Source organism: Prionailurus bengalensis, chromosome C2 (genome assembly GCF_016509475.1).
Source record: "Prionailurus bengalensis isolate Pbe53 chromosome C2, Fcat_Pben_1.1_paternal_pri, whole genome shotgun sequence".
In the NCBI taxonomy this organism is placed as follows: Eukaryota; Metazoa; Chordata; class Mammalia; order Carnivora; family Felidae; genus Prionailurus; species Prionailurus bengalensis.
Window position 1 is genome coordinate 84,069,415 of NC_057350.1, and position 11,373 is coordinate 84,080,787.

Consider the following 11,373-nt stretch of genomic DNA (forward strand, 5'->3'; position numbering starts at 1 on the left):
AATTTAAGAAACAAAGCAGACGAATATATGGGAAAGTGGCGGCGGGTTGGGGGGAGAGGCTCTTAACAATAGAGAACAAACTGAGGGTTGATGGAGGAAGGTGGGAGGAGATGAACTACATGGGTTATGGGTATTAAGGATGGCACTTGTTGGGATAAGCGTTGGGTGTTGTGTGTAAGTAAGGAATCACTGAATTCTACTCCTGAAACCAATATTGTGCTGTATGTTAACTAAATAAAATTTTAAGAAAAGTATAGTTTAGAGGGGTTGCGCAGTCATAGCCTACAATGTCACACTTTGCTTTAAACAAGCCAACACTCTGAACGTTGAGAAATTTCACATAATAACCTGGATTTCTCTTTCTGTGAAAAACCAGAAGCTGTATAACCTGGACCTACCTTGCTATAATCAGATATTAGCTAACACTATGTATGTATCAAGCAGTGTTCCAAGCACATCACAAATTTAATCTAAATAACAACTTTCTTCTTCTTCCTCTCTATTAAGGAAGAGAAAACTAAAGCCCAGAAAGGTTGAGTAACTTGTCGGAGAGCTAGGAAGTGGAGGAGCTGGGTTGCACACCCAGGCGGTCTGGCACCAGGGTCTGAGAACTTAGCTGCCACGCCATGGATGCAGCTGGAAAGCTGCAGTCCCATTTAGAGAAACCCTATGGCCTTCAGGGGATGGTCCCATCACTCCCCATTGTCTTCCTGCCCGCCCCCATTCCATACTGAGTGTCAGTTGCCCTTTATTGTTTTACTTGCGCTGCTGTTTTCTGATGTTAGAGAATTATTTCTCTATACCGAGTAGAAAGTTAAAAATATTAAAATTGAGATGTCTAACTTCTATGGGTAAGAATTTAAAAATCATTTGTGGGGGCGCCTGGGTGGCGCAGTTGGTTAAGCGTCCGACTTCAGCCAGGTCATGATCTCGCGGTCCGGGAGTTCGAGCCCCGAGTCAGGCTCTGGGCTGATGGCTCAGAGCCTGGAGCCTGTTTCTGATTCTGTGTCTCCCTCTCTCTCTGCCCCTCCCCCGTTCATGCTCTGTCTCTCTCTGTCCCCAAAAAAATAAATAAACGTTGAAAAAAAAAGTTTTTTTAAGAATCATTTGTGAAATTTCTGTATGTTATCTGATCAGATAAAACTGGTAAAAACAGGTTAATATTCAGATTAAATATGTATGAGAAACTCTTACCTATGTTTCCATGCTTCTGATACAATCATACTTCAGAGGTGATCTCTTATTCTCAAGTATATAAGATTAAAATGATAGAGCCACGGCAACTAAAATGTTAAATAAGTTTTATTTTTTTTTCAACACTTATTTATTTTTGGGACAGAGAGAGACAGAGCATGAACGGGGGAGGGGCAGAGAGAGAGGGAGACACAGAATTGGAAACAGGCTCCAGGCTCTGAGCCATCAGCCCAGAGCCCGACGCGGGGCTCGAACTCCCGGACCGCGAGATCATGACCTGGCTGAAGTCGGATGCTTAACCGACTGCGCCACCCAGGCGCCCCTAAGTTTTAAATTTCAAACAGTTTTATTTAAATCAGGCTGAGATCAGGGAGATCTTGACAATACACTTAAACTTATTTTCAAGTCTCAGAAAAAAATATAGTCAGTTTGGGGTCTTATGGCCTCTCAAGCGGGAAAAGCAAAGGTGGGAAAGGAGAGAAAGGGAGGTTGGTGGTTTAGGTTGCTCACTGGTCTCTTACTCAGTAAAAGTGTGGGAGGAAAATGGCAGATATGGATGTTTAACAAAGTATGAATTAAAAAAAAAAAAAAAAAAACTATTACTGAAGTTTGTCAAGTAGGTTCCAAGAGCATTGACACTGACCCAGGATAGTTGGAGGGGCCTTACTCTGGGAGAAGTGCCAAACAGCTTTGTGCAAGGCTCCAGTGGCAAGGAGCCCTATGGGCAGACTGAAAGCAGCAATCAGGGAAACAAGGAAAGTCTGAAAGGATGGTGAACTCAAAATTCTGCCTGAGGCAGAAGCTGGCTCAGGTGGAAAATTGTTGCTAATTTCTGACCCGGAGATTCAGGTATCCTGGCCTACTCCCTGGGAAATCCACCCACCCTTCCTAAAATTAACATGAGTGGAGCCCCAGAGCCCTTAAGGTAATGACGTTCCCTTATAGGTTGCAGACACTAATTAGACTTCTTAAATGAGAATCTCACTTCCTTACAGCCCCAAGCAAACTGTTGTTAGTGCCTGGGAATTACATTCAGGCAGTTAAAAATAAGTGATTATTGGGCACCTCGCTGGCTCTGTTGGTGGAGTGGGTGACTCTTAATCTCACGGTCGTGAGTTCAAGCCCCACGTTGGTGTAGAGATTACTTAAGAATAAAAAATCCTGGGGCGCCTGGGTGACTTAGTCTGTTAAGCATCTGACTTTGGCTCAGGTCATGATCTCACAGTCAATGAGTTCAAACCCTGTGATGGGGCTCTGTGCTGACAGCTCAGAGCCTGGAGCCAACCTGGGAATCTGTGTCTCCCCCTCTCTCTGCCCCTTCCCTGCTTGCGCTCTGTCTCTCCCTCTCTCAAAAATAAATAAACATTTTAAAAAATATATTTTTTAAAAAATTTGTATTTATTTAAGGAAACTCTACACCCAATGTGGGGTTCGAACTCATGACCCCAAGATCAAGGGTCACATGCTTTTCTGACTGAGCTAGCCAAGCGCCCCAAGAATAAAAAATCATTAATAAATAAACATAAATAAATAAAGGACTATCCCCAAACAAGAAACCAAATGTCTGGTTGGCCTATTTGAATTTTGGCAAAACTACACCCCATCCTTTTAGATCTTATTGGACCATACCATAACCCAAAAGAAATCAGGTAGTGTGCTTTTTTTTTTTTCAAGATTTCATTTTTACATAATCTCTACACCCAGCATGGGGCTCAAACTCACAACCCTGAGATCAAGAGTTGCGTGTTCTACCAATTAAGCCAGCCAGGAACTCTTAGTGCTTCCACTCTGTGTGGATTATGCAGTTACCATGGAATACAAACTTTGGGAATGGGGAAGATGATGCAAGACATGTTTTCATTCATGCAAAAAAAGGAAAAAAAATTTTTCTTTTTGCCCTGAAAGGAAACTTTCTATGACTGGAACTGGTGGTTGGGTCCTCTGTGTTTGTTTCACATAAAAATAAAGCCTCTAAATGTGGCTTTACTTGGAACTCTAAATGTGGAGAAATTGGAACTCTCATACATTGCTGATGGGAATGTAAAAGGGTGTGTAGCCACTTTGGCAAACAGCTTGGCAGTTCCTCAAAATGTTAAACACGGAGTTACCATATGACCCAGCAGTTACTCTCCTAGGCAAATATTGAAAAGAAGTGAAAGCATACGTCTACATAAAATTTGTACATGAATGTTCATTGCAAATTTTATTGTATCTCAATAAAGTTTTTTTGTTTTTTGTTTTTGTTTTTGTTTTTAAAGAAGTCTCTGAGGGGTGCCTGGGTGGCTCAGTCAGTTGGGCGTCTTACTTCAGCTCAGGTCATGATCTCATGGCCGGTGGGTTTAAGCCCTGCATCAGGCTCTGTGCTGATAGCTCAGAGCCTGGAACCTGCTTCGGATTCTGTATCTCCCTCTCTCTCTCTCTCTCTCTGCCCCTTCCCCATTCACACTCTGTCTCTCTGCCTCTTAAAAATAAATAAATAAATATTTAAAAAAACTTTTTTTAAGTAGTCTCCGAGCATAGGTTAAAAATTTCTGAAAATTACTTGTAAAGGTAAGACAAAATAAATACAAAATTTCCAACCAACCAATATGAGTCGGTTTAGGTGGAATATAGATCATGTAAAAAGGGGAATGTACAAAATAGTTCTTCTTTTTTAACTTTTTTTTTTATTCTTGAGAGAGAGAGAGAGAGAGAGAGAGAGAGCGCATGAGCAGGGGAGAGTCAGAGGGAGAGGGAGAGAATCCCAAGCAGGTTCTGTATTGTCCGTGCAGAGCCTGACGTGGGGCTCAAACTCACAAACCGTGAGATCATGACCTGAACTGAAACCAAGAGTGGGACACTTAACCACCTGAGCCACCCAGGTACTCTGCCAAAATAATTCTACTTGAACCTCAGGGCAAGTTTTTAAAGCCTGAAGACTTCTGGTTTTATTTTGGTTACATTTCCTTGTCTTTAATTAGCTTTTAGGTGTCCAGGTAATACAATACTGAGATATTTTCATTATTGTTTAATGTTTTTGAAATGAACTTCTGTACTACAGCTCTCTGTTATGAAAGATAAATAATGACACTGGTGCTGAGCTTATTTTCTGACAGAATTTTTAATAACCTTTAATTTCCTTGATGATATCGATGTGTATTATCCTCTGCTAGTTTTTATCAGGATGTTTCCTGGCTTTCTATTTTATGATCCATCTGTTCTAGAAATGCCCCCAAATGCCCTTAGTCAAGAGGTATAATCCTGACTGTAAATAGCCCTCATCCCCAAATATAATAAGAGGCCTCTGGCGGCCTTGCCTGAGCCAAAACAAAGAATATTGCATATATCAGTTTTCAAAAATCAATTGCTGCTGAGAGTGCTATCCTGTTGACCCTGATGTTAGAAGTCTTAATCTGCCTTCACAATGGCAGATTTGGGGATGTTGTCCCTGTAATCAGTTCTCAGTTCCTCCAATGCAAGTGAGTCGGAGATATCAGTTGAGCAATTTCAGAAGAGCAATCTTCTACAAATTGACCTTGGCAGTGATACAAACCACATGGGTAATAACTTTTATTCTCCAAACATCTCCAATCTCTTATGTTGTATGACCATTATGTTTCTCCTCCTATGCTTATAAAATGCCTTATTCATATGTTCAGAGTAAATGCATCCAGATTTGGTGTTCTCCAACTAAGCAACATATAATGTTGGAACAGTCATAAATGTGCCTCGAGAAGAATTTTTCACATTATAAAAGAAACAAAAGGAGGAGAAACTGTCAGGGAATTTTCCCTGCTGTTTTGTATTGTATTCATTGTAGAAAACACCATGTGGAGAATCTGAGCAGAGTTTGTGTATAGAATGAATTCATGGCCCAAAATTCAGGCAGTCTGTTTTTTTTTTTTTTTAAAGTTTATGTATTTATTTTGAGGAGGGGGGAGGGCGGGAGGAGCTGAGAGAGAGGGAGAGAGAGAGAATGCCAAGCAGGCTCTGAGCTGTCAGCGCAGAGCCCAGCGCGGGGCTCTTACTCATGAATGGTGAGATCATGACCTGAGTGGAAATCAAGAGTTCGACTCTTAACCGACAGAGCCACCTGGTGTCCCCATGCAGTCTGCTTCAAAGTAAAAAAAGAAAGCAACAAAACAAAACACCATAGTATTGGGTATAATAGTTGGGAAAACTTTTCTTTGACCCTTAACTGTATACTGCTTGTACAATGTTTACATTTACATTTTGCACAAAAGATTTATTTATGCAACAACAAAGGCGTAAGAAGCTGTGCCTATCCTCTTCCCCTTTTGTCACCCTGTCTTCTCCTTCAGTAGATGGCATACAAAACAACTTGGCAGACTTCACATTCATTCCCAACCCACAATCCCTTGTCTTCTTCTATAGAAGCTGGAAGGTTGAACACTCAATTTTTTACCATCCCCTGAAGCCAGGAGTGACCATGTGGCTCACTAGCCAACAAGATGAATCCATAGTTCAGTGAATGAAAAGAGACTCCCAAAGAAGGAGGAGAGTTGTAGCTAGTTTTGCCTTTGCCCTTCTGTCCCTCTAAATTTGGATGTGATTCCTGAAGGTCCAGCAGCTATCCTTCAAATATAAGACCTTAAAAATGGTAGCACAGAAAGAAAGCAGGAGTCTGGGTCTGTAATGATAGTATTGAGTCTCTGTACCAGGTCTAGACCACCAACTTGCTTTGTGAGAAAAATATCATTTGCTTAAACAACTTGTTGCCAGGTTTTCTATTATTTCTAGCCAAGGACATTCCTGTATGACACATGAGATTTCTTCAATGTGTTTCTTTCCTTATTCTCATCAACTTCTTTGATAATTCTTTCTCAATTTCTATCCCAACCTCCTCTTTCTCTGCCAATGCCTAAATACTGAGGTTTCTAGATCTTCTGTCATTGGTCTATTCTCATTTCTTGAATAAGTTTCCCCAAAGGTACAGGTTGAACTGTCCATTACATACCAATGAGTTTCAAATCTTGACCATGAATTTAGGCCTCTGTTCTGAACCTGGGCCATTATTTTCTTAAATATTTAGTTTCAAGTACCTTTAAGACATTTCCCCTTGAGTGGCCCTGAAGCAAATTCAGTCTATCCACAGTTTAATTCATTTTTTCACCAACCACTCAGTTATCTAAGATAGAAACTTTGGAATCTACTCTGCATTTACCCTCACAGATCTCATCCAGTTGGTCTTCAGGTGTTACTGAGTCTACCTTCTTAATTCTTAGGCCAGGTCTCTCTTCTTTCCTCCCTCAGCCATCATCCCGGGCCAGGTCCCACTTTCTCTCACCTGGATTCCCACACCTCCTCACTGGTTGTGTTGCCATCTTGCTCTCCTCATCAAATGCATCTCAGCTGCCAAGCCAACTTTCTACAACACAAATCTGACCACCTCACTCTGCCGTTTAAGGGGCCTCCCAGTGCCTCACCCCCATTACCTTGGGCTAGCTGTTCTCAAATTTTAGCAATCAGCATTAACTGCAGGACTTGTTCAAACACAGATTGGTGGGATACACAAGATTCTCCTGTGTATCTTATTCCATAGGTCTGGGGTGGGTCCTAAAATGTGCATTTCTTTTTTTTTTTTTTTCTTTCTCTTTTTAACTAGGCTCCACACCCAATGTGGGGCTTGAACTGAGATCAAGAGTCACATGCTCTACCCACTGAGCCAGCCAGCCACCCCCTAAAACATGCATTTCTTTTTCAACGTTTATTTTATTTTTGGGACAGAGAGAGACAGAGCATGAATGGGGGAGGGGCAGAGAGAGAGGGAGACACAGAATTGGAAACAGGGTCCAGGCTCTGAGTCATCAGCCCAGAGCCCGACGCGGGGCTCGAACTCACGGACCGCGAGATCAAAACGTGCATTTCTAACAAATTGGGGGATGATGCTGATCAAGGACCATAATTTGAGAACCACTGGCCTAGGTTAAAATTAAAACTCATTAGCATCAGGTTTAAGATCATTTACAATCTACTTTCCCAGTTTCTGGCTGCTGCTCACCACATTCCTGAAATTCTTTCCAAAGTCACCTTCCACTTCTATGGAAAGCTAAGGTCTTAACTCATTCTCTCTCCTGCCTGGCATGCAATCTGTCCTTCTCATTCCTGGCAAATTCCCTTACCAATTCTTCAAGGAAAGTCCAGCTCTGACCATCTATTTTCTTTTTCTTTTCAAAAAAAATTTTTTAATGTTTATTCATTTTTGAGAGCAGGGGAAGGGTCAGAGAGAGACAGGGAGACACAGAACTGAAGCAGCTCGAGGCCCTGAGCTGTCAGCCTGGAGCATGACACGGGCTTGAACCCACAGACTGTGAGATCATGACCTGAGCCGAATTTGGCTGCTTAACCAACTGAGCCACCCATGTGCCCCAAGGCCTTCTATTTTCTTGAAGAAGTAATTAATTTACTGCTTCCTCCTCTATACTCTTTAGCACTTTATACATAGGGTACTTTATAGTCTTGCTACTTAAACTGGTCCTCAACAAACACTAGGAGCATCACTGGGAGCTTGTTAGAAATGCAGACTCTCAGGCTTCCCCCCAGACCTACTGAATCAGAATTTGCAATTTAATAGGATCCTCAGGTGATTCCCATGCATAAAGAAGTGTGAGAAGCCCTGCTGGGCAGGGCCTCATGCTAGGCATTGCGATAGATGGTTTGATGATAGTATTTCCTTTGATTCCTTCAGCAGTGCCATGGCTCATTATTATTGCACACAATTCGTAGAGGAAGTGGAGGTTGGTAGTAGGCAGAGCTGGGATTCAAACATAGGACCATCTGGCTTTAAAAAACCCTGTGCTTGCTGTGCTACACCAATTGTCTCTCTGTTACAGGTCTTCACACATAGCATTGTAATTATCCATCCATAGGTCTGCCTCCTTATCCATGTAAGGAAATGCTGAGCAGGGCAAAGTCTCTGGACTTCAAGGATAAAAACAAGGAAGAACCGGGGCGCCTTGGTGGCTCAGTCCATTGAGCTTCCGACTTTGGCTCAGGTGACGATCTCACGGTTCATGGGTTTGAGCTGACAGCTCAAAGCCTGGAGCCTGCTTCGGATTCTGTGTTTCCCTCTCTCTCTGCCCCTCCCCCACTCTCTCTCTCTGTCTCTCTCAAAAATAAATAAACATTAAAAAAAAAAGGGGGGGGGCACCTGGGTGGCACAGTCGGTTAAGCATCCGACTTCAGCCAGGTCACGATCTTGCAGTCCGGGAGTTCGAGCCCCGCGTCAGGCTCTGGGCTGATGGCTCAGAGCCTGGAGCCTGTTTCCTATTCTGTGTCTCCCTCTCTCTCTGCCCCTCCCCCGTTCATGCTCTGTCTCTCTCTGTCCCCCAAAAAAATAAACGTTGAAAAAAAAAATTAAAAAAAAAAAAAAAAGGAAGAAACTTTCTCACTGTCAACTCTAGTTCTGATAGCAATTTTGGGTAGGATGGGCTTCTCGAAAGAAAGAGTTTATATAAATTTTAAAAATATGACAGCTTTGTTGAGATGTAATTCATATACCACATAATTAACCCATTTAAAGTGCACAATTTGGTGCTTTTTAATATATTCACAGAAGTGTGCAGCCATCACCACCATCAGTTTTAAAATGTATCATCACCCCCTCAATGAGCTGCATGCCCATCAGCAGTCACTCTCTGTTCCCACCCCCCCCCCCCCGCCCCGCCCTGCCCCAGCGCCTCAACTCCAGGCCACCACCAATTTACCTCCGTCTCTGTATCCACTCTGGATGTTTCACAGGAATGGAATCGTACAATAGGTAGCCTCTGTGACTGGCTTCTTTCACTTAGCATAATGTTTTTTTTATTTTTATATATTTTTTAAGATTTTATTTTTTAAGTAATCTCTACACCCAATGTGGGCCTTGAACTCACAATCCTGACATCAAGAGTTGCATGCTCTATTGACTGAGCCAGCCAGTCAGGTGCCCTAGATAAGAGTAATGTTTTATTATTTATTTAAAGGTCATTTTTTTTTTTTAATTTTTAGCTTTATTTTCTTTTATTTTTTGAGAGACAGAGAGAGACAGAGCACGAATGGGGGAGGAGCAGAGAGAGAGGGAGACATGGAATCCAAAGTGGGCTCCAGGCTCTGAGCTGTCAGCACAGAGCCCGATGTGGGGGCTGGAAATCATAGACTGTGAGATTGTGACCTGAGCTAAAGTCAGACGTTTAACCAACTGAGCCACCCATGAGCCCCTTTAGGGTAATGTTTTAAAAATCAGCCATGCTGTAGCACGAATAAGTGCTTCCCTTCTCTTTATTCCTGAGTAAAATCTCATTGTATGGATATACCACTTTTTATTTCTCCATTCTTGAGTTTATAGACACTTGGGTTGCTTCCGCCTTTTGGCTCTTATTAATAATGTTATCAACATTGGATGTATCAGTTCTTGTGCGGACATATGTTTTCATTTCTCTGGTTCTATGCTTAGGAGTGGAATTGCGAGGTTATATGGTAACTCTGGGTTTAAAGTTTTGAGGAACTGCCACACTGTTTTCTAAAGGAGCTGCATCATTTTAAATACTCAGCAGCAGCCAGATGAGGATACCATTTTTTCCACATCCTTGCCAACATTTGTCATTATTTGACTTTTTTAAAAAATTCAACTTATTTAAACTAAAAAGAACCTGTCTTTTTGATTATAGTCATTCTAGTAAATATGAAGTACTATATCATGGTGGTTTTGATTTTCATTTCCCTAATAATGAATAATATAATATTGAGCATATTTTCATGTGCTTGTTGGCCATTTGTTTATCTTCCTTGGAGAAGTATCTATTCAAATCTTTTGCCCATTTTTGAAATAACTTACTTTATTTTATTTTTAATTAATTAATTAATTAATTTTGAGATTGATAGGGGGAGGGGAAGAGAGGATCCCAAGCAGGCTCTGTGCTATCAGCATGAAGCCAGACACAGGGCTTGAACCCACGAACTGTGAGACTCGTTGGGCTTGAACTTCCCCACACTTTGTTTAAAATAAAGTCAGTCAGTTTTACAAGCAGAGTGTTGGGCTAGGGTGTTAGTCTGCTTGGTATGCCTTTTTTGTCATTGAAACTAACATACCATTGGAGGCTGGCTGGTTGAAGGGTGCCTTGACCTCTCGGTGACACTTACCTGGAAATTAGCCTAGGCAACAGGGATGTGGGGGATGAGGAATGCTGGTGACCTGCCCTTCCCAAGAAGATATCCTTGATTGGCAGCTGGGGTGAGCCCCACCTCTTGACCATACCCACTGGAAGTATAGCTTTTGTCTCATTGATTTGGGGGTGGGGGGGTGAGTTTGAGAATGAGTGGCTTAAGTGCTACAGAATCTATCTGTTCTTACTAAATTTTAGTAGATTTTCTTGAATAAATGTTTCATCACTTGCTATATGCCCTTAGGACAATTTCCAGAGACTTTAGATGTTGTTGTTTTTCTTTTTTTTTTTTTTTAATTTTTTTTTCAACGTTTTTTATTTATTTTTTGGGACAGAGAGAGACAGAGCATGAACGGGGGAGAGGCAGAGAGAGAGGGAGACACAGAATCGGAAACAGGCTCCAGGCTCTGAGCCATCAGCCCAGAGCCCGACGCGGGGCTCGAACTCACGGACCGTGAGATCGTGACCTGGCTGAAGTCGGACGCTTAACCGACTGCGCCACCCATGCGCCCCTAACTGGGTTGATTTAAAGTGGGATGGGAGATCAAAAGGGTGAGCAGATTTTGAATGCTGGTGAGAGTGGTTGGAACAACATTACAACTGTGGAATAGGCTGGGCAGGGAGAGTGGGCAACCCAGGGGCTGCATGAAGAAATGTTGGAAGATGGCGATCTGGAAAAGGTCACAGGGAAAGTCATGGAATAAGAGAGGAAGGAAGGACTTCCAGTTAGCATAACAAGTGAGAGACAGTAGCTGTGAACTAAACCTGGGGCCACTAAAGAATTTTGGAGGCTTTATAACTTCCCTATTCCTTTGCTTTTCAACTTACCCTTTATGCTTCGCATAGTGATTGTCAGTCATACATAAACATTCATTACCTACTCTGTGCCAGGCACTTTGCCAAGTCCTAGGAATAGAGTAAGGTTAATAAAGACAGACTTGGTCCTTGCCCTCAAGGAGAGAAGAATAAATCCCCTTGGAAAATCAGGAAAGGCTTTATAGAAGAGGCAGCATTTGAGCTGGAACTCAGATGGAAG